The 26,363-nt window shown below is 39.7% G+C and overlaps 1 protein-coding gene across 1 annotated transcript in view; it reads left to right on the forward strand.

The window, feature by feature from the left end:
* Positions 1-26,363, forward strand: part of LOC122980362 (poly(rC)-binding protein 4-like) — a 179,759-nt gene that overhangs the window by 52,644 nt on the left and 100,752 nt on the right. Inside the window, exon 2 of the mRNA XM_044348301.1 lies at positions 5,442-5,490. The gene's annotated coding sequence lies outside the window, so the exon portion shown is untranslated. The remainder of the gene's footprint in view (positions 1-5,441; positions 5,491-26,363) is intronic.

The following is a 26,363-nucleotide window of genomic DNA, read 5'->3' on the forward strand; positions in this document are numbered from 1 at the left end:
GGTATTGTGTCTTTAACACGGATGTTTAATAGAATATAATTCAATTCAATTCAATTTATTTAGAGTGCAGCAGGGTCCCAACACACTTAACAGTTAAAAAGGACAACACGCAGCAATCAATTTACAATAATAACAATTAAAAGTGAAACAGCCACATTAAAAACATCAATGTTAAATAGATGTTAAAAGGTGACAAGTTGTAGTGAATGCACTTTACAGTTAAAAGGACAACATACAGTAATCAACTTACAATAATAAAAAAAATGAAAGTGAATCAACCACATTAAAAAATTAATAATAATAATATAATCATTTGCATTTATCAAACTATTGGCCAGTTAAAACCAAGAAAAACTGCAGCTAAAGGCTGTTTGTGTGTCTGTCGACATGCAGATAAAACAGATAAAACAGACATTTATAGAAGTACTGGCTGAGTACAGCACTTCTGGTCTGACTTGTTATCCTATTTTTGGATGTGTAGAAGTGGTTTCACCTGCTATTAAATGCTCCTTAACAATGTGAAAGTCATTATCTCAAGCGTTTCACTGTGTTAAATGTATTTAATAACAATAAAAGTCTTCCTGTTAAGTGTTTACTTAAAGTCTTCATCAGCCTGAACCTGTAAAATGATCAGTAATCTACTCATGGATATATTATTCTTATCAGATGCGGCTGAAAACTCATTTAGTATGAGCACGTATTGAACTGACACCTTATTATTTCGCTCATTATGCAGAAGTAGCATTTTTAATTTGTTTGCTGGGAGCCCAATATGTTCTGAATCAGCTCTTGTGGGTGTTATTGGTGTCAGCAGCACAAATCTTTTTTTTATTTAAGCTGATTACTGAGATTGTTCCCTTTTTCTCTGCTTCATTAACCTTGAAAGTGCCGTGTAAATATAGTTATTATTATTTCCTCAGAGAGAAACCAAGAGGGAGTTGAAAACATTTCTCCAAATACAGCTTAACTGAAATTACTGCTTAGATATGATCTACGATATGAAGTTATATGTTGTAATATTCACTTTATAGTCATTTATGACACACAAATGACAACAACTCTGATCAAATTATGAAAACTGTTGCCCTCTTGGGTCATTTTTATTAATATTATTATGTATAAAATTCTATAACCTTTCTGTGACATTGTATAACTCAGTCAATCCGCTTCTGTGACCCAGAAAATGTATTTTTTAATTTATTTTTCTCTGGTTTGAAGTTGTTTTTTCCAGCTCGGTAAAGTTTTCAGGGGTAAACAGACAGGTTGCAGCACGCTACCGTTGGGACTGCCACTTAAAACTGGCAACAAGGGCTTTAACAAAAGAACAGCAGAAAAACACCAGCTGGTAAAAGATGTTCTCTAACATAACAACATACCCACTCATATACAGATTTCTTGTATATATATATATAAAGTGGAGAAACTATGACCTCAGCAAAACAAATATAAACTATCAAGCTACAGAAAGTCTCAAGAGCCATAAAAACATTTGATAATAAATATAAAAATCTGCAGCTGGGATGAAATAAACAAGTGATTCCAATCAAAGGGTACAACGTGCTTAAATCCAGTGTATGTGTGAGATATCTAGTGCACACTGGATGTTGCATTTTAGTAACAAGATGTAGACGGATGTAAAAATGCTCCCCTGCAAGTCAAAAGTCAGGGCTTCAACCTGCTGTGAACACTTTGCACATGCCTATAAACAGCTGTCTGTTCTGTAGCCTTGGTTGCTAAGGTCGTTGCTAGGGTGTTTACATGTGTCGTTTATGTCGTCCACTCTCGTATATCGTATCGGATTTCAGGTCCAACATGTATGGATTTGAGAAGTTGACGTTTCAAGTAAAGAATGAAAAAACGTTGTGAAATCCAGCTACTATAGTTTGTTTATGAAGCTTCCTGAAAGCTGACCAATCAGAACAGAGTGGGCTCATCGGGAGGGCGGGGCCTTAAAGAGACAGGAGCTAAAACAGCCTGTTTCAGACAGAGGCTGAACTGAGGGGCTGCATAAAGGACCAGTAGAAGATAAATAAGGAGTTTTTAACTGGAAATCATGCAAAGATATTCCAGTAGAGCCCCAGAATATAAATGTAGAGCTGGAAACGTGCATATAATATGTGTCCTTTAAACATTCAGACATCATTCAAAGGTAAAGTCATTTGTGCCCTCTCTCTCTCTCTCTCTCTCTCTCTCTCTCTCTCTCCTTCACTCTCGTTGCTCTCAAATTACAGTAAAGTGAACATTGAGCTTTTCAGAACTCGCTACCTAATTAGACTCTCTCCATTCTCCTCTAATGGTGTCCTGCTCTTTGACACTGAATCGTAGAAGTGTATTATTAGCAGGTGTGTGTGTGTGTGTGACTGTGTAGTAGTGTGGGTCAGGATCCTGACAGTGTGTGTGGGATGTTGGTCAGAAAGACAGACAGAAGGCCTGCAGTCCCCCAAGACCTCATTATAGCTCTGAGGGGAGACACACACACACACACACAGGAACACGCTTAAACTCAGACATCTGGAAAAGGGCAGAGGGCGCACACGCATACACACACATCTACATGGGTTAGAACATGACGTGGCACGCACACACACTCACGCACACACTCAACTACACTAACATGAGTCAAATGTCTGAAAAAGGGCATCAGAGAGTCACACACACACACAGTAATGAGCACACACATGCACATAGCAGCCATACAGTGAAGTCTTAGGATTCCTGTCTACTTTGTTAGTTCACCGCTGTCGTCTTTTAGTCTAGTCATCTCTCTCTCTCTCTCCAGTTGTCAGCGTGTTTAACAGCTGAGCGTCCTCTCGCTAACATCAGACACGCGCCCCGCGCCTCAGGCTGCTTGTACAGCTGACACACACACACACACACACACACACGTGGGGTAATTCGTCCCCTTTGTGAATATCACAGCACTTTTTGGTTTTGCATTGAGCTTTTCAGGGTAACAGAAAAGCAATTTTGTTGGTGTTTATTAGCAGCTGAAGTTGACAATAGAACTCACAAGTTGACAAAAGTTTCGATTGTACGTGTGTTTTGGTGCCAGTTTGAACCAACAGAAAAAATTGGAAAAAATTGCAGGTTCTGATTTTTTTTATTTATTTATTTATTTTGTCATCAGCAGGTTTAAATTTATGACCATTACCTGCTCACACTCGTAGCCTCGTAGTCGGTCAGATAGAAGTCAGATCACGTTTCCACCAGAAATGAACTGCTCCATAATTAGTCCGTGACCAGACCGAGACCACTTCCTCTAAAAGGGTCTCTGTGTGGTCGGTTTGGTCCCGAGTACGACAGATCTGCCCCAGACGGATTACACCGAGGAGAAAAAACCCAACCAGTCACATTCAATCGGACTAAAAAAAGGTCTGAAAATGAGGATGAAGAGGTTCTTCTTTGCAATGACAATGACAAAACTGTAACTCCTTTTGTGTAGAGAAGATACTGTTGCTAAGGTAACTACTGTGGCTGCTGAAAATCCTACTATTATAACTGTTGTTTTTACTATTATTAGCATCCCGTTCCACTTATGAATGTCTGTAAAGCCATTAAGTTTTATTTTATCATCCTAATAACTTTCACTACTACAACTATAACTGCTTCAGTGTTTACTACTGTTACTACCAGACTGAACAATGCTGGCATTTAGAGGCTGATACCAACACATTTGGAAACCATGGATACTGTGATATTGCTGCAGTATTATTGACAGTTTTGTTGGGTTGAAATGTCAGCGACTAGTATCTGCTAAGAACCGTATAGCATCCAATCAGCCTGCGTGTTTAAACCAGCATGGACACCAAAAACCTGCATTTTTTTCTTTCCTGCAGATCAGCAGCTCTTTAAACTTACATTTGATGCATGAAAGACGACACTCTGGGGTTTATTTTACCTTTTAATGAAGTTTTAATCTTTACAAAACACTCTGAATGAATAAATAAAACATGCTAAGAAATACTGAACATAATTTAAATCACTCAGCGTTAAAAAAAAAACAACCCCTCCGAACATTAGTGCCGTCTTTCAACCTGCAGGACTCACAAATTCACACCCTCACACTCCCACCGTCATGCACTCCCACCGTAACCCACAACCTTCCTGCAGACCCTGTCTCTCGGGGGCAAAATATATGGGTGTGATCACTTGAAATGTTTGATGTGCTTGAGATGTGTGAAGTTTTGTGAGGAGAGGGGTGGGGGGGGGGGGTGGGAGGGGGCAAACAGCTTCAAAAAGTGGACCTATCATTTGCTTTTTTTTTTTTGCTGGAGATAAATCAAAGGAACTCGCTGAGAGCGGCTAACAGGCTCAACAGCTCCTGCCAGTCTCTCCAGTGTGCCTGTTGGTGTTAAAAAGTCAGTAATCGTGATCATTTCACAGTCTGTTGACAGCCGAGACGGCCGGATACTCCGTATGGAACAGAAAAATACAAAAATGGGAATGTACAGTATGTGGAAAGACGTGTGTGTGTGATGTAATTAAGTTAGACAGACTCATTAAATAATTATATTATTAACTTAATTACCTGGCACTATCTGCAGTACTATCTAGTATAGTAGATTTCAGTGTATTATCTACTCTATTTACAACTAATTTGAGGAAATTTACTGTGAATTATGAATCGTCCCTCGTTCATATTGATTTTATTCTTTATTGATGAATATGTGGATAATTTGCCTGTTGGCTCTTATCAATGTATTTACTCTTTCTCAGGTTTACGCTGCCTATTGTATTGTTAATTGCTTGATATCTAGGATTGGCTGATTTTACAGTGAGTGTGTTTACATGCGCACAAGTGTCCCCCATCACTTCCACTATAAATACCAGTCCTGCCTAGTATTTGTATTTGTTGAGGCAGCAAAATTATTTGTATTTGTATTCGAATAAAAGCAGAAAGAGGCTTAAAAATCCTGTTTTTGTTTTTATTATGCTTTTCATTTTAGAAAATTAAAGTATTACAATAAGTGTTCATGAAGCGTGTGTCAGTAGTTCAGCTTTATCTCTGGGGAACACTCCCAACTCTGGGAGTGATGTCCAAATTAGGAAATGTGCATCATGTAGCAGGTGGATGTGACTCCCCTCACTGAGACCTGCTGATAGACGTCACAGCGGAGCAGAGGAGAGACACTGAGATAGTGATGTAACCGACCTGCATTTTTTTTTTTCTTCCTGAAAACAAATAATTTTTAAAATATTTGTATGAAACAAATGTCTTTGTATTCAGGCACACGATGCACGGTCAGTATGAAGAGGAGGAATGATTACAGCGAGAAAAACATGTTTCAATGTTCATTCAGGCTCCTTGTTGTCTTAAAACAGACTTTTCAAATCAGACTTCAAACTGTGAACTCGTCCTTTAAGTGTCTTCGACTAGATTTTTGAACCAGGTGTTTGAAGTGTGACGATCTGACCTCTTGTGTTTTTTTTGCCTCTTTCAGGACTGTTCCAGTGATGTCGCCGCATCCACAGATCTGAGAAATTAAGTTGGTGAGTAAAACGTTCAGATACTTGGGAATATTTTTTTGCATGATGAGCCAATCAGGCGGCTTTGTCTCCATACATGATCTTCACCTTAAGGCAGAACCCCGTTTTAACATTTAAACCTTGACTACGCCGCCCCAAAGGTTACATGTCATTGCCTCATAATGAGCCGTGGGTGTCTCAGGGAACATCATACAGTATTTTACAGACTTTTATGGGAGTTTTAGTGGGTTTTTTTTGACTGTACATGAAATTTACGTCCTTTTCCACCCGACCAGCCACGGTGGAAACACACAGCCTAGGAGGAAGTTGTACCTGAGAGGTTACACTCAGGTCACGAAAAGCCCGTTAACCCCCCAAACCAGCCAGCTCTGCCTGTCAGTCACCTGCACAGGAAAAACACAAACTGCAATAAAAAAAACACAGAAGACAGAGCAGGAAGCCTGTCAATATGTGTCTTTAGCTCTGCTTCACTGTGCAGCTCTGAGCTCATCTTAGCTTTGTGCAGCCAAATAAATACATATAGACTGTTTCAATGTTTCCTCAAATCGGTGGCTGTAATGATTCATCACAAATAGTCTGAATGATTTGGGACCAAATTATTTCATCGCAGTCTTATTATTCTGCCTTGCCTTTCTTTTTCTTCTTTTTTTTTTCTCCATCTTGCAACAGAGGCTGCTGCAAATGTAATCATTCAACATTGCTTAAAATTGCGGAAACTGAGATGAATACACAATCAGACGTGATGAACTGTGCTCTCCTGTAGAGAGGAAAGCTGGAAATAACAGGCAGTTATAAACCCTTCGATACATTCACACCTAATGTCTCCTCAGTTTGACACGTTGACTCGAATGAAGCAGTGAATTTGGCCAATGTTTACCTGCCTCGGCGATGCATCTGCAGTAAATTGAAGTATTATTTCTTTCCCTAAATGCTGTATTAATGTTTAAACTTTTAGCAGAATGTTTAGCAGCTTTCATAACCTTTTATGTGTCATCATTACAAGCGACAAATACAAACACTCGGTTCATATTTTTCTCTCTTCTTGGAGAAACGTCACCTTGCTGACCTGCCTGAAAGTGTGCAGCATGAGGAGAAGTTCACACTGAGTGAACTCCTCTTCACCTCCGTGCCTCAGTGCCCACAGCGAAGTCACAGCCGACTCGCTCCATCTGTCTCTTTCTTATGACCAAAGTGTTGTCGAAATACTCGACAGCTCTGAGAGACGCTGAACACAAAAGGAGTAATTGTTCCACGATCCCTAATCTTGTCTTTATTCTGCTCAATCTGCCCCTTTTTACAAAGTCGTGTGTACATGTCTCAGGTGAAGGATCTCTGTGTGTCTTTCTATGTATTTTATGTATCTTTGTGAGGACCAGTTTGAGACTAAAGTTGAAGGAATCTGTGTGCATCAGCCAACTTTAAGATCAAACCGATGCATCAACAGGGAGAACAATTACTCTGATGAAGACGTGCTTTATGTGGAAACATTAGTCACTGCACATGCACCTTATTAAAAGCTCTTACGTGTGCTTCATATCTCATCTTGAGAGCTTTGCTTAAGCGTGAGGACGTCTTTGGAAGGCGAGAGCAGTCCTCACTTCCTCACAGCGCTGTTAGGATTTAGTTTGAGGGTAACTGTTTGTGCCTGAAGGATGCAATTTGCATCAAAATCTCAAAATTATAACTGTCAAACCCAAAAAATCAGCAGAAACTTCTTTTTACAAAGATGTCAGTTTCTCATCAGTCTGTTAAACCTGCATTAACTGATTTATGTCCTTTAGTTTTCATCAGAAACAAGTAAAACTCTGACACATCATCAGCTTTTCAGTTGATATGTTGAACATGTTAGCAAACAGTTGCTTATTTCCACATCCAGCAGTTACGGAGCAACATTATCATTCATGTGGAGTCGTGTTTCTGTCCACCTGGTGAATATAAGTCCAATATTCACTCTCTTTTAGCTTCTGTTTTTATTCTCTACCAACTCCTGAGGGAAATATCTGGCTCTTTAGCTGCTAAATGCTCCACTATGTTCACCAGCTAGTCTACAGCTAACTGTGTCTGTTTGGTGCTGAGCAGGTAGTGTACAGCGGCTTTTTTTTCAGCTTTTTCAGCAGAAAACGAGGCTATGAGAGCGTCGTTATCATTATCAGTAAATCCACTTTGAAATCAAAGAAAAGAGACGTTCCCTATAACTTGAGATCTTGGTACATAATCATCAAATTTCTGACTTTTTCTCCAGTAATAGTTTGAACAGCTACATTCATGCAAGTGTGGAAACTGGAGGTGTTGAAACGTGACATCGCAGCTTGATATCAATCAGAACAATGACACTAGACGTATTGATCTCTGCCGGCTGATACGGATCAAATCAGTGAAATTTGTTCATTTGGCTCTATTGATATCCCTGGAACTCTCACAATCTCCCCTATACAAACTTCTGCACTATAAATAAATGAAAAAAATACAAAATTCAATCTATATTATTATTTCCTGGAGCGTGTGTAGTACTACTCACATGCACAATGATGCCATTTCTGAATAGTTTAACCTGCTCTGCAAAACAACAAGGTGTGGCAGCCTGGTGACACATCTAGTGACTCTGACATAAGACTATAAATAATGACTATAAATAGGGTAAAGGTTTGTATGTGTGTGTGTGTGTGTGTGTGTGTGTGTGTGTGTGTGTGTGTGTGTGTGTGTGTGTGTGTGTTGATTCTGCTGCTTTAACTTGGCGGCATTTGGGACTATCACACACACACACACACACACACACACACACACGTTTAAGCAAACCTCACATCTCTGCTGTAATGAAGCTTTGTTGAATTTTTCAACAGAAGGTAGATGGATTTTGTAACTTGGCTCATTTGAATGTTGATATTTGGGAATTGTGTGTGTTTTATTGGATTTCAGTGTCTTCTGAGCCAAAATGTCTAGATCTGTGCCATCTCTTCCTCCTCCTCTAGATCTCTAAACTTTATTTCCTTCCATCCCTCTCTCTGCTTTTATCTCTCCAGCAGCCTAGTTTTTTTTTGTTGGGGGGGGGGGGGGTGAGGTTGTCTATCCTTACGCTCTGCGTGCCACTACATTTGTCATCTCTTCCTTTATCTCCCTCTCAGATCCATGCCTTCCTGTCCCTCTGTCTGTCTCTCTTTTAAATCAACTTTACTGTCTTGCTCTCTCTTTTTTTTATCCCTCTCTCTCTTTCTCTCTCTCTCCCTCCCTCCCTCCCATCTCTCTGCTGAGCTGCCAATTAGTGTGTAAAATGCAAAACCTCAAAAAGCCCAGCATGTCTTCCTATGAAGAGAAAGTGGAAGCAGAAATCAGATGGATTTGGGTCATCAGTGCGCAGAGCTCACTCTGCCACAGACATTTTTTTTTTTTTTTTTTTCATCCTGGCTTTATTTTTAATGCTTAAACTTTTGTTTTGCCAGATTTGACATTTTGCCTGTCAAAAATGCATCTTATACGACTATTGTCAGGAGGTTGAATCCAAGAGTATTGCTCTACACAAGGTTGGACAGATTCCTAATTACAAAAAAAAACAAAAAGAAAAGAAGAAAAATCTGCTACATTTAAAGCTAAAGGGCGTATTGGGGTCATCTGGGACGGGATTAGCTTTTCAAAGGGCAGAGCAGTGTGTGACTTTAAGCTTAGCATTTGATAAGTCATGCATCATAAATGAGACCTTTTTTTTTTTGCAAAGGCGCTGTTTTCCCCAATCGCTATGTTAAGCATATTCCTGACATTTTATTCATATTGTCCCTTTGCTCCGCTATTTTAATTTTTGAGGCATCACCTGGACTCCCCCCCCCCCACCCACCCACCCCCACCCCCCCGGGTGAGGAGGGCGTGAGGTCACGTTAAGTCAAGTGAAGGAGCGTCGGTACGATATGAGCTCATTTCCTGCTGACATCGCCGCCGTGTGACCTGTGTGACCTGCTGAGACTCTGCAGGATACATGTGAGAGTCTGTCTGTGTTTCTCTCACATCCTCTGCGTGTCTCGTTATCTCAGTTCAGGCGATACATGAAGATTTAATATTTTTTTATTTTGTGTGTGTGTCTAGATACATTAATGTAGCTTTTTTTCACAGTTTTGTAGAATATATTTGCCACTATGAGGTTGAATTTTGTCTCTCCATCAGCTTTACTACACATATTCACATTTCTTATAAGAAACATTTTGATGGTTACGGTGATCCTGTGACCTTCCTGTGGTGCTACTGGTGCATTAAAGTTTTCACCTATTCACTGAAATATCTAAACATCTGCTTCGTGTATTGGTACAGAATTTTGTACAGACATTCATGGTTCCCAGATGATAAATACTCTAATGATTTTAGTAGGGCTGTAGTCGATTAGTTGGTCGATATGCTCTCGTCCGTCTAAATTCTCATTGGTCGAATAAAATAAAAGTGCTACATCAGTAGCTTTCCAGGAGTAATCCATTATTTCTGAATGAATTTACTGAATCTGTGTTTCTCCATAATGACACAACGAGAACTCCCGCCATGAATATCCGTTCATTCGGAAGTCGATTTGAGCGTTTGGGAGTCTCTGGTACGTGAGTCAACCTCTGTGTCGTTGCCTGGGAAACTATTGGTAGCGTGGCTCCGTTTGCGTAGCGAGTGGTTAAAGAGCGAGGGGCAGAGAAGTGACGGTGGATACGAGAAGGTTAGCAGGAAGTTGTCAGTCTGGCAGTAAATGTACAGCACAGACTACAGTGTGTCAGTTAATAAATGCTAAAAAGTCACGTCTGTTGTTTCCCCAAATGCTAGAAAAGTAAAGGGGGTTAGCTCCAAAGTTAGCAACAATGGGTTAGCATAACCTGACGACACAAAACAGAGAAATACAGAGCAGAAATACCCCCAAGACTTTTTCTCTAGCACCATCATGATGTTGACTAAAATACAATCCAGACAATAAACATTTGGAAAGTTACACATTTTAGTTGGTCAGGCTTTGCGCTTCAACACATTCAATTTGAAATAAATTGAACGGAGGCCACATTAAAGTGCAGAGACTCCGCTTTAATTTGAGTAAGTTTACGCCAATAAAGATCCTGTCGCTTTTCATCAAGCTCAATCTATTTATCTATCCATCCATCTACAGTCTGTATCTCTCTATCTGTCTGTTTCTCACTCTGTGCTGGTAGAGGACTGAATAGAAGAGGACAGGTTCAAAAAAAAAAAAAAAAAAGAGAAGACTGTGTTGTTGAGTCCAAGAGGACTGAACAGAGTGAGGAGGCTGATGTGAAAGCAATTTGCCTGACAAGTAATCTCACACACCCTTATCTCTCCCCACACCTCGTTTCACTTGAGTTTCAACCACTGAAAACACAACGGTTTGCAAGAGTAGCAGTCTGCTAAAACATGTTGTTAGTGCAAACTCAGAGTGGTCCACAGTGTCTGTCTCTGTGGATAGAGCGAGACTTGCCAGGACTGAGGAGCTCGATTTCCGCAGAGAATCTAAAAATATGTGTACTTGCATATCCGGTGATGTAATTGTATTTTTATGCTTCTAATAACAGTTTTAACAGACATAATCGTCAGTGTAGGTGCTGCTGAGAGAGGCGCTACATCAATTCATCAAGTGGACATACTGAAGGAAGTGAAACGATGCTGAGAAAAATTAGTCCACACTTTATCTTCTGTCCTGTTATTTCTCCAAATCTTAAGTGTGAGTCATGTCTCTTGAATGTTTTATGATTGCCGGAAGGAATGCGCTTATTAGCTCCTTGTTGAACTGCCACGTCTGCACAGCCTCCGGTTGTTTACCGGCTATCAGCTGGCCTGTAAAAACCGCGACTCCCCTGAATACATGATATTAGGCTGATAATGGCCTGATTCAACAGACGTGAGGAAGCAGGAATGAAATGGAGCATTTGAAACAACAACAACAACACACAAAAAAAATAAATCAAGCAACAGCGTTTCACTCTCCAGAGAGTAGTTCTGTATAAGGCAGACAGCACTGAGCATGTGCAGGATTGCTGTTCTGTTTACAGCTTCGCTAGCTTGTTGTGCTACGTATCACAACCTCTGGACTTTGTACTACATCATGAATTTCTCAAAGAACTTTAGTACAAAGTCCAGAGGTTGTGATACGTAGCACAACAAGCTGGTGAAACTGTAAACAAAACTGCATATAGTACAATAGTAGTAGAAACTACAGCATTATTAAACTTTTATGGTTGTGTTTAGACTCTGGCAGCACTTGGTTTAACAAGTTACTTGAAACACAACATGTCATATTAACATTTAAGCTGCACAACCATCTTTCACCAACCTGAACCAAAAAATCCTTTTTTTGCCTAAACCTGAACACACACAAACACGACTCAGGATGTGAACATGTGTCTCTGCTGTTGTTGTATATGAATGTAATTTCTAGGCGACAGGGACGGTCTGTCTTACACAGAACTACTCTACCGAGACTGAAAACTTGATCGCTGTCATTAGTCTTTGGAGCCACTAATGTGACCAAACTCTTCATGATGAAGGAACATGTCACCCGGTGCAGCGGTGTGGCTCATTGACATGTTTTTAATAGTTTCTGGACAACAACGGAGGAAGAAGATATATCACAATACTTGTTAGTCGATCAGTTCATTGTTGGTTTGAATCCAAACATGAGATTTGTTGACAAGGAGAAAAATACTGTATCACTTTGCTTATTGCCATTTTGCAGAGGTTTGTTAACATTTTTTCCGTTTAGGGTCTGTTTTCATTCTAGTTTTTATGAAAATTTGTAGAACAACAGCGATAAAACTGATCTAATACTAAATAGTAGGGATGTGCAGAGAGCCCAGTATTTGTATTTGTATTCGAATAATAATGGAAAGGGGCTTAAAAATCCTGTTTTTGTTTTTATTACGCTTTTAAGTTTAGAAAATTAAAGTGTTACAATAAGTGTTCATGAAGCGTGTGTCAGTAGTTCAGCTTTATTTCTGGTGAACACCCTCAACTCTGGGAGTGATGTCCAAATTAGGAAATGTGCGTCATGTAGCAGGTGGATGTGACTCCCCTCACTGAGACCTGCTGATAGACGTCACAGCGGAGCAGAGGAGAGACACTGAGATAGTGATGTAACCGACCTGCACTCTGGTATTTGACATAGTTTATTTTTCTTCCTGAAAACAAATAATTTTTTAAATATTTGTATGAAACAAATATTCATAAAAAAAACCCCAAAAAAACACTATTTTTGCTTTGCCGCATAATGTATTTGTATTCGGGCACACCCCTACTAAATAACACAAAGAAAGGGAAAAATGCTCAAAACCTCAAATGACAAATGAACATCTGTCAGACACACAACAAACCAAAACCATAGCTACAAATGGCAGCCGGCGTAATATACCAAGAGAAATGAATTAAACATTTTAAAAATGTCTTGTGATTAATGGGCTGTGCAGCCAATCGGGTTAATGGATCCAGTTATCAGTGGTTGTGTCAGGATCTTAGCTGGATAACAATGACTGTTCTGGTTTTGTGGAGCATCTAATTCAATAAAGAGTCCATTACTTCCTGCCTGTTAGTCCCCAGAAGCCTCTCCTCCTCCTCCCGTCTGTCTTTCTCTTCCATCACATCAGCTACTTTCGCTCTATGTTGTCACTTTTTTTTCTTTCCTATTTAATTACATTATTGGTTTGACTGTTAATTAAGAAACCAAAAAAAAAACCCATTAAGCCTTGTGTAAACATTAAAAACCTCTTACTGAAATATCAGATATAGTATGAAAGAGGTAGGATTAGCTCATTCAGCATATTTTAATAATTGCTGTGATGAAACGTTGGTTGGGTGTGTTGGCTCTTCATCAGCCTGCATCCTCTTCCTCTGCTTCTCTTAATGATTTCCCCCCAAAGCCTTTTTAAAACCAGTCAGTACAGGAGGAGAGAGTTGTGACTCATTTAAGTCCAACTGAAATTAAACTGCCTTCCTTTGTCTCCCACAGCAACATATCTGTAAATCATGTGTCCTGTGTTGAAACCAAAAGGGAGAAATTCATATGTGAAACTCTTTGATCTCATGATATTGCCCCCTAGTTTAACATTAATTTGATGAAATACTGTTCCATCATCCACTTATGTAGCTCCAGTCCTTATTTCCACACCGCAAATCAAATCTTTGCATAAAACAATAACGTGTCATTCTATCATAGTCAGAGCAGACGGTCACACTGAGCCTGATTGCATCCGGCTACACAACAACACACACTCTCAACAACAACCCACATTAGCTTTCCTGCTAAAAGTCTCCTTCTTATCTAACTCTCAGACATGAACACACATCTGCACCTTAGCTGGTTGGATGAGCCACCAAAGAAACATTCACCAGGGGAAAAGTGCACCGCTAACGTCGGTTAGCAGGCTGGGTAGATAATTAGCTGCTCAGCTGCAGCGCATTAAACAGCATGTAAACATACCTGTAAATGTCAATTCAGACTCGTTAGATGCTGGTTTGGTCGTTACTCTTCAAAATCCCTGTTTGTGTGTAGTGTTCTCCCTACTTTAAAAAGGACAGGTTCACGGTTTTTCTTGCTGTAATCATTCCTCCTGTTCATACTGACCATACTGACCATTAGAAGATCCCTTCATAATGCACTTACAATGGAAGTGATGGGGGACAAAATCCACAGTCCTCCTTCTGTGCAAAAAATGTATTTAAAAGTTTATCTGAAGCTAATATGAAGCTTCAGCGTCCAAATGAGTCAAATCAAGTAGATATCTTTCAACGTTACAGTCTTTTTAGTGCCAAAGTTCCTCTTTTTGTTACTATACTTCCACCTGCAGCTCAACAGGGAAACACTGTCCGAGGAAACACAAAGAGGGAATTTGATGCTAAAAAGACTCTAAATGTGTCAGATATCCACTTGATATGACTAACTCAGACTGATGAAGCTGAATATAAGTATATATATCCAGTATATATATCTAGTATGAACAGGAGGAATGATTATAGTGAGGAAAACCTTAATTGTGAACCTGTCCTTTAAAGTCGTAAAGTTGCATTTTGGTGCACTAAGGCTGCTGTTGATTAATAAATTGGTCTCTTTTTTTTATCTAATAATAATAATAATAATAATAATAATAATAAATTCTCTTTATACAGCATGTTTCAAAATACTCAAAGATGCTTTACCCTACAAGTTAAAATGTTGTCTGTGGTGAATTTCTTCTCCCGGATGTTGAATATCTGTTCAAACTTTTTTCTTGGGGACAGACTTTTTGTGCCTCTCTTGCCTTTTATTGTCATTTGCTGGAGCAGACAAACTGAAAGCTACGTGATACTTTTATTTTAAAGTATGTTAATGTTTCTTTTTTCTTTTTTTTTTACACAACTCTCTGTCTCTGTTTGCCGCTGCACATTTACCTGCCTGTTTCTCTTTCTTTCATATTGTTTGCTTTGTCTCGTTGCCATTCATTTCGGCCCCACCCTCCTCTCCTCCTCGCCGTAATACGCTTTACATTTCCCAGCGGCCAGTGGCCTCATAAAGACGGTGAAACTGAGAGACGATATCCACGCGCCCTCAGAGATGAGAGAAGAGGCTCTTGAGCTAAGGAGCCAATTGAAAGCAGCTCTCCCGCCGCAGACGGAGCAAATATGGCTGAATGAGTGCTTGATTTTACAGAGAGAGAGAGAGAGAGAGAGGGGGAGAGACAGCGCGGGGGAGGGTGGTTATAAGAGACAGTAGAAGCAACACAGCTACAGACAGACATATAGAGAATGGAGTTTGGTGTGCGTGTGTGTGTGTGTGGGTGTGTCGGCAAATCATTAATATAATTGGATTTGTTTGACGACAAGAAGGTTAGGAGGGTTCAACAAGCATTCATGTCAGACGGGAGGAAACACAATTTCTGTTCTTGTAACTGAAATCAACAGTATTCTGTTAGTCAGCTCACAAGACCGAAGGAAACGTGTCCTTTGCCACTGCTGTGCTGTAATGTGTTATGCAGTTGACCTGTTTTAATGGGCAGTCATGGGTGAATGGGTGTAGTGGTGGTGTTTCAATGACATGAAAATTATGAAACCACATCAAATGCTTTAAAACACACGCTACACCAAACAGACAAAAGGAGGAGTTAAGAGAAGTGCCGATCTGGGTTGGGAATTTAATAAAACTGGAGCTTTTCTATATATTTGATGTGCTTCAATGTGGGGAAGTACGACACATGTCACCTCCGATCATGCGTGTTGCCCTTTATACTTTGGGAAGGGGGTTCAACATCTTTTTAACAAGTCAGATGCCAGTATTATTGAAAAAGACTCTGACATTGCTTATAAAATCTATGTAGGTCTGGCTTTAAACAACGTACAGTATCTGCTTCCTAAATCACACGTGTGCCAATGATGTGTTCTCCTTTGAGAAGAAAATCATAAACCAAAAGTACAATACCCTTAATTAATATTGGACACTGTGTGAATGGCTTAATATTATTCTCTGTGTGCAGTATGTGGTGTTGGAGATGACTTATTAGACATTGTGTATACGCTGGCTTCACTTCCTGTTGCATGTAGGCAATACTACATAAGTGAGATATTAATGCAGCGATATGTTTACCAGGGGGCAACTGACATGGATATACATTTTCATGAATATTGGACATTGCATGTAGGAGATAACTATCACTTCCTGTGTCCAGAACATCCACTAATTATACATCATGTTGCTGTATATCATGTGTAGACCACACCATGTAAATTTCATGTAACTGACTTCCTGTTGTCAGTAGGTGGCGCTATGACTATGACATCTATTGACATGTAGATGTTTCAGGTCTGGACTTTTATCAAGCGTTAGAAATTTGGGACAGATTGGATGATGAACATTCAAGTTACTTCCTGTTTAATACCCCAAAATGTTTTGAGCAAAATTGACTGGCACGCCATGCCAAGGGTGTTCCATGGAAACGCAAAAGCTTCACAATTTAGCATCGCAAAGGTCTTAACATGTAACCTACCAAATTTGAAGTCGTTCGGGTTAAATCTCTATTAGAATTTCATTAAACTACAACGTCTGTACATGGCTTCAAATTTGCACAGTAGATTCAAAATGGCTGACTTCCTGTTGGACTTAGGGTATGTCTACATGAGGCTTTTTTAAAGTCTGGAGATGTTATATGTGCCTACCAGATTTCATACATCCATATCAAATTTAAAGATGGGGGCTTTGAGTTGATTCAAGCGCCCTCGAGCCATTTTGCCAGACTCAAACCCAAGACCAATATCAGATATCAAATCCTGATTCATGTGCAAAGTTTCATGAGTTTTCGAGCACCACTAGCACCTCAAAGTAATCAGGAGGCACAATAGAGCCGACGTGCCACGCCCAAGCCCAACTGTGATATTGAATCGACTTCTTAATGTCTGACTTCTTTATGGGCAATTTTTTTTTTTCAACGCATTATGTCCAGAATGATAAACAATGATCCCACTGAATTTCATGAACATCAAAGCAACTTTTCCGCAGCATGGTTCTGTGTTTCGGGGCCACACCTGAACCCAGTCACTACAGCACTTTGCAATTTTCGCCAGTTCTGATGTGTGTGCCACTTTTCATGAGTTTTTGAGCATCCAAAGTGCCTCAAAAGTGCAATGGCGTAGCAGAATAATAATAATCTCTACAGAAGCAATAGGCTCCTCACACTTTCAGTGCCAAGGACCATCGTTCCTCTGAGAGTTTCATGTTTAAGCCCTAATTAAAGAGTCCGACACAACTCCAAGCCCGACTCCATCAGAAGTAAACTCTTTCAGACTTTTGATATTTGAAAAAAAAAGGGGGTTATAATGACATGACTGTCCTTAAATATTTATTTTTCAAAAGGACTTAAAACCTCAAAAAAAAAAAAGATTAAATCTTAAATAAATGGGGGATTTAAGAAAACATCTACTACTTAAAGAACTACTTAAATTGTCTGTAGAGATAAGATTTTTACTGCATGGAGAGGCTGAAACCTTCGGGATTTCACAAATATGAAAATATTTATGGAACGATAATAAAATCATGATGTTTTGGTCTTGTGACCTTCACACACACACACACACACACTCTCTTCCAAGCAGAAGCATCATGATTTATACATATGGCAGCAGAATAAATATTTTGGTGTCATGAAATGAGAGAGAGCTGCAGCGTTTTCAGCTATTTAAGCCAAGAACGGGCAGTTAGAGAAGATTACATGACGACCTGGCACGTAACCTCGTTAATTATCCCTCACATGAACACACACACACAATTATTCCTCACATACACGCTCAAATATCACACATGTTCACTGCCTGGATCTCTGTCATGTATAACTCTGTGTTTTTTCATAAACATTCATGTATTCCCTGTTTCTGTTTGTCTTGAGATGTGTTGATGTAATATAGATGACTTGTAGCTCGAAGCCTGGACAGTACAAGTCAAAGCTAATTGAAGCAGTCGGCAAGTTATGAAAACCAGATCCTTGGTTGTCTGGTTCATTCATGCCTGGACAGAGAATTATAAGTGACTCTGCAGCTCCTCTTTGCTTTACGGAGCTTTATAGTGAGTTTCAGCTCGTTGTTTATCTGTCCGGCTGCAACTACGTTAGTCTGCCGGTGTTGTTGCCACCTAGCGCTAGCAGTAACGGGGCTACTAAGGCGCTGCTCCAGAAGGTTGGGGATTTTCTCCTCCTTGAGGTCGACGGTTGCTCCCCTGAAGTCTACAACCTGGGCGTCATCCTGGACTCTACCTTCTCCTTCCAGTCACACATCAAATCCGTCACCAAATCCGCCTTTTTCCACCTCGAGAACATCTCCCGACTCTGGCCGTCACTCTCAAACACCGTCGCCGAGACCTCGATCCATGTCTGGATTTCTGCAATGGAGTCCTGATTAAAGCCCCCCTTCCACTCAAAAATGTGTTTTTCTTCTTGTTCCTTCAGTTGGATGTTCTCTTCACTGAACATTTCACTCAGCTCGCCAAAAACGCTTTTTTCATTATGTTGACAGAACCCGTAATTTAGTCGTAGTTTATTAGAAGACGGGGTTGAAAATCTACATGCTGTTAAAAAAAAAAAAAAAATCTGACAGGCTAATAACTGATTCTTGATAAACATCAGTTATTAGTCTCAGTTTTTTTTTTTTTTCCTTGTGCATATTTGGAGAGGTCTGAGGTCATCTCAGCCAACAAAGCATAAAAAAAGCTCGCTTGGTGGTTTGAGCAGACAGAAGCACAAATAAACATGATGTATTAACAACACAGACGACATGTTAGCCTCCACAATTTGCATGTATCATTACAATGTTTTCTCTCTCCCCTCCGATTGTCATGACCCCCTATTGTACCCTGCGTCAAGAAATAGCAGGACATGGACCCAAATATAGGAACTGAAGACTTTATTTAGGATTAGCAGGTATGAACTGAACTGAACAACACAGAACAGAACAAAGGACCCAACAAGCCTGAACTGAAAGCCAGGACTTAGACACAAACTGAACTAATGAAACAAGGAACAGGTGGCGAGACACAAGGGCAGGCTGGGAGCTGATTGGCTCAGGGCTAACGAGACAGATGCAGGGCAGGTGTGGAGGGAGAAGCAACAAAAACTGAGAGCAAACAGAAAAACAATCACATGAATATAACTTAAACACACAAGTCACACTGAGCAGAAACAGACCTCATCCTTAGAGTCTTTAAAGAACTCAAACATGTCGCTGTTGACATAAACATGAAACAATAAGGTTGTCAGATGGAGTAACCTGCATGAGTCGCAGTTCACTTTTGCAGATCGTTTCTATGAAGATCAGTGTGAAGCAAACAGTCCTCAGTCACATTTCCTTAAGAAAACAACTACCGTGAAACCAAACTTCAGTTTCAACTTCAAGGCCCTACTGACATCAGTCCAGTTCAGCAGACAGGAGAAAGATCCAGAGGGTTGAACAACGAAGCAACGAAGTTCAACATATCCAGGCTTTCTTTGTGTGAGCTGCCTCGACAAACCCTGAACTCACAATCAGAGATGAGTGGTATCACGACGGTGGATATGAAGTCAGGCTTCCTGCTTCAGGCTCTGTGCACGTCCTCATGAAAGAGGGCGTCTGGTGCGTCATTTGACTCTTTTTCCGCACAAAATGGATCGATGGTGTGTCGCCTGCTTCAGTCAGGAGGAACAGATGATTATAACAGACAGATATGAATAATATAAATACATTATCACAGCAAAAAGCAACGCTGTTGCTGCAAATAAGGCGAGAGAGGAATACTGGCAGAACATTGCTGATGTAAATTCATTAATTAAAACATAAACTAATTGATTTATTAATTACGTAATTATTTTATATACAGAGCTCTTAAACTTTCAACTTGATGCAGCAGATTTAAACATTATAGTCAAGAGGTGCATTCAGGTCTGACTCTGTCCCATAATGAAGGATCAGTGGAAACCACTTTAGATTCTGGTGAAATTAATAGATTGAATATTATCTGTGATAAATACCAATAGATTAATCTTTTTTTTTTGTGTTCAAAGTATGTCTTCATTAGTTTTTTGTTTTTGGTTTTAATTTGAAATACATATTTGATATATTGTAACAAATGCCGCAAGTAACCCTAACCTCTTGCACCGTTACAAATTTACAATATGACACATCAGATCAATGGTACGTTTGATAAAAGACTGATCAGTTTTCTAATTGGTGTTCTAACAGCTGCAGTAGCAGCAGTGTTAAACGTTAGTTAGTCAGTGAAAGGACGGCGCTTTTTATCGCCGATTTAAGCCGAAACTCGGATCATAACCTGCTCGGGACCAGGTTCAGTTTGCAGTATAAGTTACCATGGTGATGTATCCAGGTTACAAGAGAGACACCTTCATGACATTGAAAACCCTGCAGGCTCAACTCACCTCGCTAACCCACTAATCTCTTCGTAGTACTCACCTCAGACTGGGACAGAACCACGACACCCTGCTGCTGCTAGCATTTACCTTTTATAAGCCTCCGTGTGTATCCGAGGTGAGTCAGTGGCAACAGCAGGAGTCGTTGTGACAATGACAAACCCTAAATAAAGTCTGCTCCCCTCTAATTGAGACCCTGCAGAGTCGCTCTCCTTTCCCCAAATTAAATGTGGCTGTCAGGTATGATTACTGGCGGGAGATCTTCTTCTCAAAGCAGAAGAATTAACAAATCCCAAGAGAGAAAAGGAGAAAAGTTTGGGGATGTTTAAACCTCCATCAGTCACTAAGAAACACAGTCAGAGAAGACAACAACTATTATGAAATCCACAAAAAAGCAAAAATCTAAATGAATAAAAAGATTAAAGAATAATAAAACTGTAGAGTAGCAGATACTTTACTAGTTTGTTGGGAAAATTAAACTTTTGCTCTCTTTTAAACAATCATTCTTTCAGTACACAAGCTAAAACGTGATGGATGTTTGGGCTGAAACACCTAAAACAACAACGATTAAAGTCCCGCCACCTGTGCTTCACAGCGCACGACGGTGAAAAGTAATTAAAGACAGATATCTGCTATTGTTGGTATTTTATTACATGTAAGTCAATCGCAGATGTGCTCCGAAGGTCTGATCCATCGCGCGGTGGTTGCTGCTGCTGCTTCAGTCCTTCAGCAGGTGATATGCATATCCTGTTATGGTATTCAAATATTCCCCGGGCTGCAGGAGAGTGACATTTGAATAAAGTCAAACTCTGACTCTCTATCTATCTGTCTGTCATTCGACGGCCTGAGAGACAGCAAAAATGCCACAGCTGCATCTTTAATTCGTCTTTTCAGAGATTGTTTTTCTTCTTCTTCTTGTATCTCGTTGCCTTTTGTGTGTCTCCGTTCAAAAAAAAAACACCCACAACTTTCAAATTATAGAAGAAACTAATGTATCAAATAACACATAAATACTGGATTGCATTTCAACTTTTCTTATTGTAGTCGTTCTGGACTTGTTGGGGTTTTTTTTTTAAGTCTGGATGTGAATTTGCTGCAGGGCTCAACACCACAGCCTGAGGCGTCTTTCCATTGGCTCTGCAAACTCGTCCCAGTTTAGAAATGTGTCCGTTTTCTCTCTCTCTCTCTCTGTTTTTAGAAGCGTCTCCATGACCATCATACACAGTATATGCATGCATGTGCTTGTGCATATGGTGCACAATGCATATAAATGCAGAACTATGCACATGAAAGTTTAATCAGAGCTGCAGGGGAATACGGTCACTGCGGCAAATAATGAGCAGAAATAAAATAATACCAGTAAGAATTTATGAACGGAGGTCAGATAAAGTATAAAGTATGTAGCACTTTTCAAAATAAAGGCTACAAAGTGACGTTAAAAGCATCAACTAAACATAAAAAGTAACCAGATGTATGTTTACAGAATAGAAAATTAAGTAGTTATGAAACAGAAATAATATTAATAAAGAGACAGGCATTTAAAACGAGCTTAGGATATAATTATACTCCTTAATTTCCTTAAAAAATCATCATCATCATAACCGCTGTTTTTCCACAATATGTTTTCTTTCCTAAAAACTTGACCTCATAACTTGTTATCAATCAGAATGATAGAAAGAATCACAACATTTTATTGACATTTTTAGTTTTTTTTCCACATAAAAAGTCTTCTGGAGCGTGTATATAGTAGGGATGTGCAGAGAGCCCAGTATCTGTATTTGTATCTGTATTTGTTGAGGCAGCAAAATTATTTGTATTTGTATTCGAATAAAAATGGAAAGAGGCTTAAAAAACTTTTAATTTTAGAAAATCATTATGATTACTGAGCTAAAACTTTACTCATCACCTCATTGCAGACAGACCTCTATCTATTTATACACCCATAACACACAGACAGCACAGCCTGTAACATGTAGGGAGGAACTTCAAAGGTGATTCCTGCTTTGCACTTTTCATTTATTGCCTATTTTTTACAACCTAACTTTGTGGAAAGGAGAAGAAGAACAACAGGTTATGGAGAGTCTTTAAGAGCACTTTGCTTGTGTCAGTAGTTCCACTTTATCTCTGGGGAACACCCCCAACAAATAATTTTTAAAATATTTGTATGAAACAAATATTCATATAAAACCCACTATTTGTGCTTTGACTAATAATGTATTTGTATTCGTGCACACCTCTAGTGTATAGTACTCTTCACATACAAAATTATGACATTTCTGGATTGTCTAAACTATATATGCCATGCCTGGGTGGCACATATTGTGAGCTTTTTCCTCTGAAAGCAGCTGCCTGCTGCCTGAAAACGACATTATAAGACAGTAAAGTTGCAGCCGGACAGATAAACAACGAGCTGAAACTCACTATAAAGCTCCGTAAAGCCGAGAGGAGCTGCAGAGTCTCTGATAATTCTCTGTAGGTTCAAACATATTACACACTGACAGCTTATATATCGCTATTATAAAAATATTGATTATAGCTTTGAGGAGACCAAGACGACATCCAGATGATGCTCTAAGTACAGCATAAAACATGTTGAAATTCTGAAACTGTATCTACTACGCTGTCATACATCTACTGTATGTGGTTGTGCTTATTGTGTCTTTTTTTTGCACACTCGTCTCCCTGCCAGCCTGTCTTCCTGTCCGTCAGGGGACTTCCTGTCTGTCTGTCTTCTGAGAGCACGTTGTTCAGAGTAGTTTTGTTGTCATGGAGTCGCTGCAGATCTTTAAAGGCATCTCAAAAAGGAGATTTAAGATATTTTCCTCAAACTGTCATCATGGCTGCTCGCTTGAATTTTAAAATAATTGTAGTGTTTTGATGGATGAGAGCCATCAAGACACTGTTTCTTTCCTTTATGCATCCTCACAGTCGTGTTGGGGGTCGGTGCCTTCGCAGTCCGATGCTGCGAGGGCCTTTGTGATATGACACAGTCGTCTGGGAGGAAACCTTAAAGCGACGACAGGAAACGGCATCGATATAGGTCGAGTGGCGAGGCTCATTCAACGTCGCTCAAAGGATCTGGATCGGCTTTTTGTGGTTCGAAGGGGTTTGTAGAAGTTACTGAAACATGTCCGGGATTATTTCAACATCTAATGCAAGAAGGGGACTTTAAAAATAGACGTAAAGGAAACAAATAAGATTGTTTTCTGTGTAAAAGTGAAATATCTCTCTGTTGTGATTTATTGTCTGTACCGTCGTTCCTGTTAGTCTTTCTTACTTCGTTTTAATTGTAGTACATTTGACTGACAGATGAGTCAAACTGTGTGTGTGTGTGTGTGTGTGTGTGTGTTAATAGGTTAATATGATCCATGTTTTCATCATGTTCACTGAAACAAATTCAGCTGAATCTGCTCTTTTAGATCACTTTGATCCTCCCTTCATTTCTTTCTTCTTTCTTTCTCTCTGTCGTGTTTTCTTATGTTTTTCTTTCTTTCTATCCTTTTTCCTTCATTTTTTTCTTGTTTCCGTCTGTCTGTCTGTCTTTCTTTATTTTTCTCTCTTTCATCTTGGTTCTTTCTCTTTGTTTTTTGTTTTCTTCTGGTTTTCTGTCTCTTTTTCTTTCAGTTTTTTTATTTTTTTCATCCTCCAGTGTTTTTATATGTATCCGTCTCCATCCAGACACCCATCAGCCACATGCATGTACATCCTTTAATATGCACCTACATTTGTGACTGTGCATGAGCCAGACAGAGTCTCTCTCTCTCTCTCTCTCTCTCTCTCTGTGTGTGTGTGTGTGTGTGTGTGTGTGTCCTGTAAGCCTTGCTGTGTGTAAGTAGTGTTGGCAGGCCTGTCTGTGTATGCAGGCAGCACATGTTTTCCGCTCTATTTGTGTCTGAGTGTGTGTGTGTTGGCCTGTGTGTACATGCCACAGTGTGTGTGTGTGTGTGTGTATGTGTGTATGTGTGTGTGTGTGTGTGTTAGCCTGTGCTCACATACTGCTACATGTTTCTAGTCATGCATGCGTGTGTGTGTGTGTGTTTATGCATGTTGATATATGCTTGTTTCAACATGTGCAGTGTTGTTGTTGTGCCTCTCTGGACTGTGATGACTGAATATGACAAGGTCACTACTGTCATTTACCTGTCACACACACACACACACACACACACACACACATACTGCCATGACATGCACAGACATGTACAAGCATGCGAGTGTATTCACAGAAACACACACACACACACACACACACACACACAGTAACACACACACACACACACACAATTGATGCAATTAGCATATCGAAAACCATTTAGAAAGACATCTTCTCTCCTCTTATCAGTATTCAAGCAGATACTTCAACAAGTGACGTGTCCTTTTCACTTCTCTTTGTGTCTCTCTTTCACACACACACACACACACACACACACACACATACTGACAGCATGTAAATGTTAAACACACTATGTAAATAGCTCGGCCTTACAATGGATCGGTTTGGTGGAAGTCCTTCCTTCCCACAACAGACCTGATTGGATGAACTGAGTGATGTATGTAAATACTGAACAGAAAGGTGCAGGTGTGAACGGCTGCTCAGATACGACGTTTAACCTGATCATCACATACAAGAGGAGCATTTTTTGTGTTATTTGTCAAAACTCTGTTACACCATAAAAAATAATGACTGGAAATGGATATACTGTAGATCAGGGGTTCTCAACCATGTTTTCTCATGGTCATTAAGTCACGACCCACTTTCATAGAATCACTTCACTACATATCACACACCGGGGTTTCTATCCCTTCTTATCCTCAATGTATGAAAATCCACATTTTAAATACTCCGGGTCATATTTCGCTTTGCCATCTTGCCTCTGAACGTCAACACAAACTTAAAGTGAATGTCAATCAAATGATGGTTACCATAGCTACAGCGCGAGACTGCTGCACATCTCTGATGCATGCCTGTCAAAATATATATTTAAAAAAATAAAAGACAAGTCCAACATCCGATGCATATTAAACATTATTTATTTATTTATTTTTGACCAGCTGTCCGCGACCCACCCAGAACGGGTCTGCGACCCACTTTCGGGTCGCGACCCACCAGTTGAGAATCACTGCTGTAGATCATTGGCTGGCAAGTAATTAATTGAAGAACAAGTTTAAATAAAGTAAATATAGTTGCAGTTCACAGATTTTACACAGTATGTCAGTTTTATATCAATCATCTCCACTAACTTTGATAACTGACTTAGGAGACTTTCTTAAAGAATAACTCCAGTTCGTTACAACTTGGGTCTTATTTGAATAGTTTTTGTTGATTTTCATCAAGATTTGAGACTTTTCTCTTTAATGATTCTGAATCAATTCACAAATTCCCCCCCTAAATATTTTTGTAAATTACTGATAATGTCGTGTTTATGGAGAAGAAAAGACAGAACTGAACAGTGAGGGTAAAGTGCAACATCTGGATGGTGAATAACGCGCACGCACTCAAGATATCTTCTTCCAAAAAGGTACGAATCTGATCTAACTTTGATGTTACAACAAATAATTAGTTTTGAAAGATGATGGTGAAGTATTTTGTTAACACCATCATCATGAGATAAACGTTAGCGGAGTGTAGCAGCGAAGCGAATTTTCGTCTTGCGGGAGTTTGACCGCTGACTGCCAAAATACTTTCCTGTACGTTAGCTGTAAGCGCTGTAAGCTAGCTAGCAACGAGGGAGAGTTTCTGTGTGTTTGTGTTCAGTTCAGCTTCTGACTGAACTCACCAGAAACTCCTTTTCCCTTTGTCTCTGTATGTTTATGAATACATGCATAAAGTGCTGCAATACACTCAAGTTGAAACATTTTTGCACGAAGGCGTATTCTCATCAATTCACACGTACTCGCGTCTTTGCATTAACTTTGTATGTAATCATACTGCACCAAAAAGTGCGCTCACTTTCAGTTTTAGCTCTAAATAAATCTAATCTGGCTAAACTGTTAGCTTGTTTACAACTTGCC

The sequence above is a fragment of the Thunnus albacares genome, chromosome 4 (genome assembly GCF_914725855.1).
Source record: "Thunnus albacares chromosome 4, fThuAlb1.1, whole genome shotgun sequence".
Taxonomy (NCBI): domain Eukaryota; kingdom Metazoa; phylum Chordata; class Actinopteri; order Scombriformes; family Scombridae; genus Thunnus; species Thunnus albacares.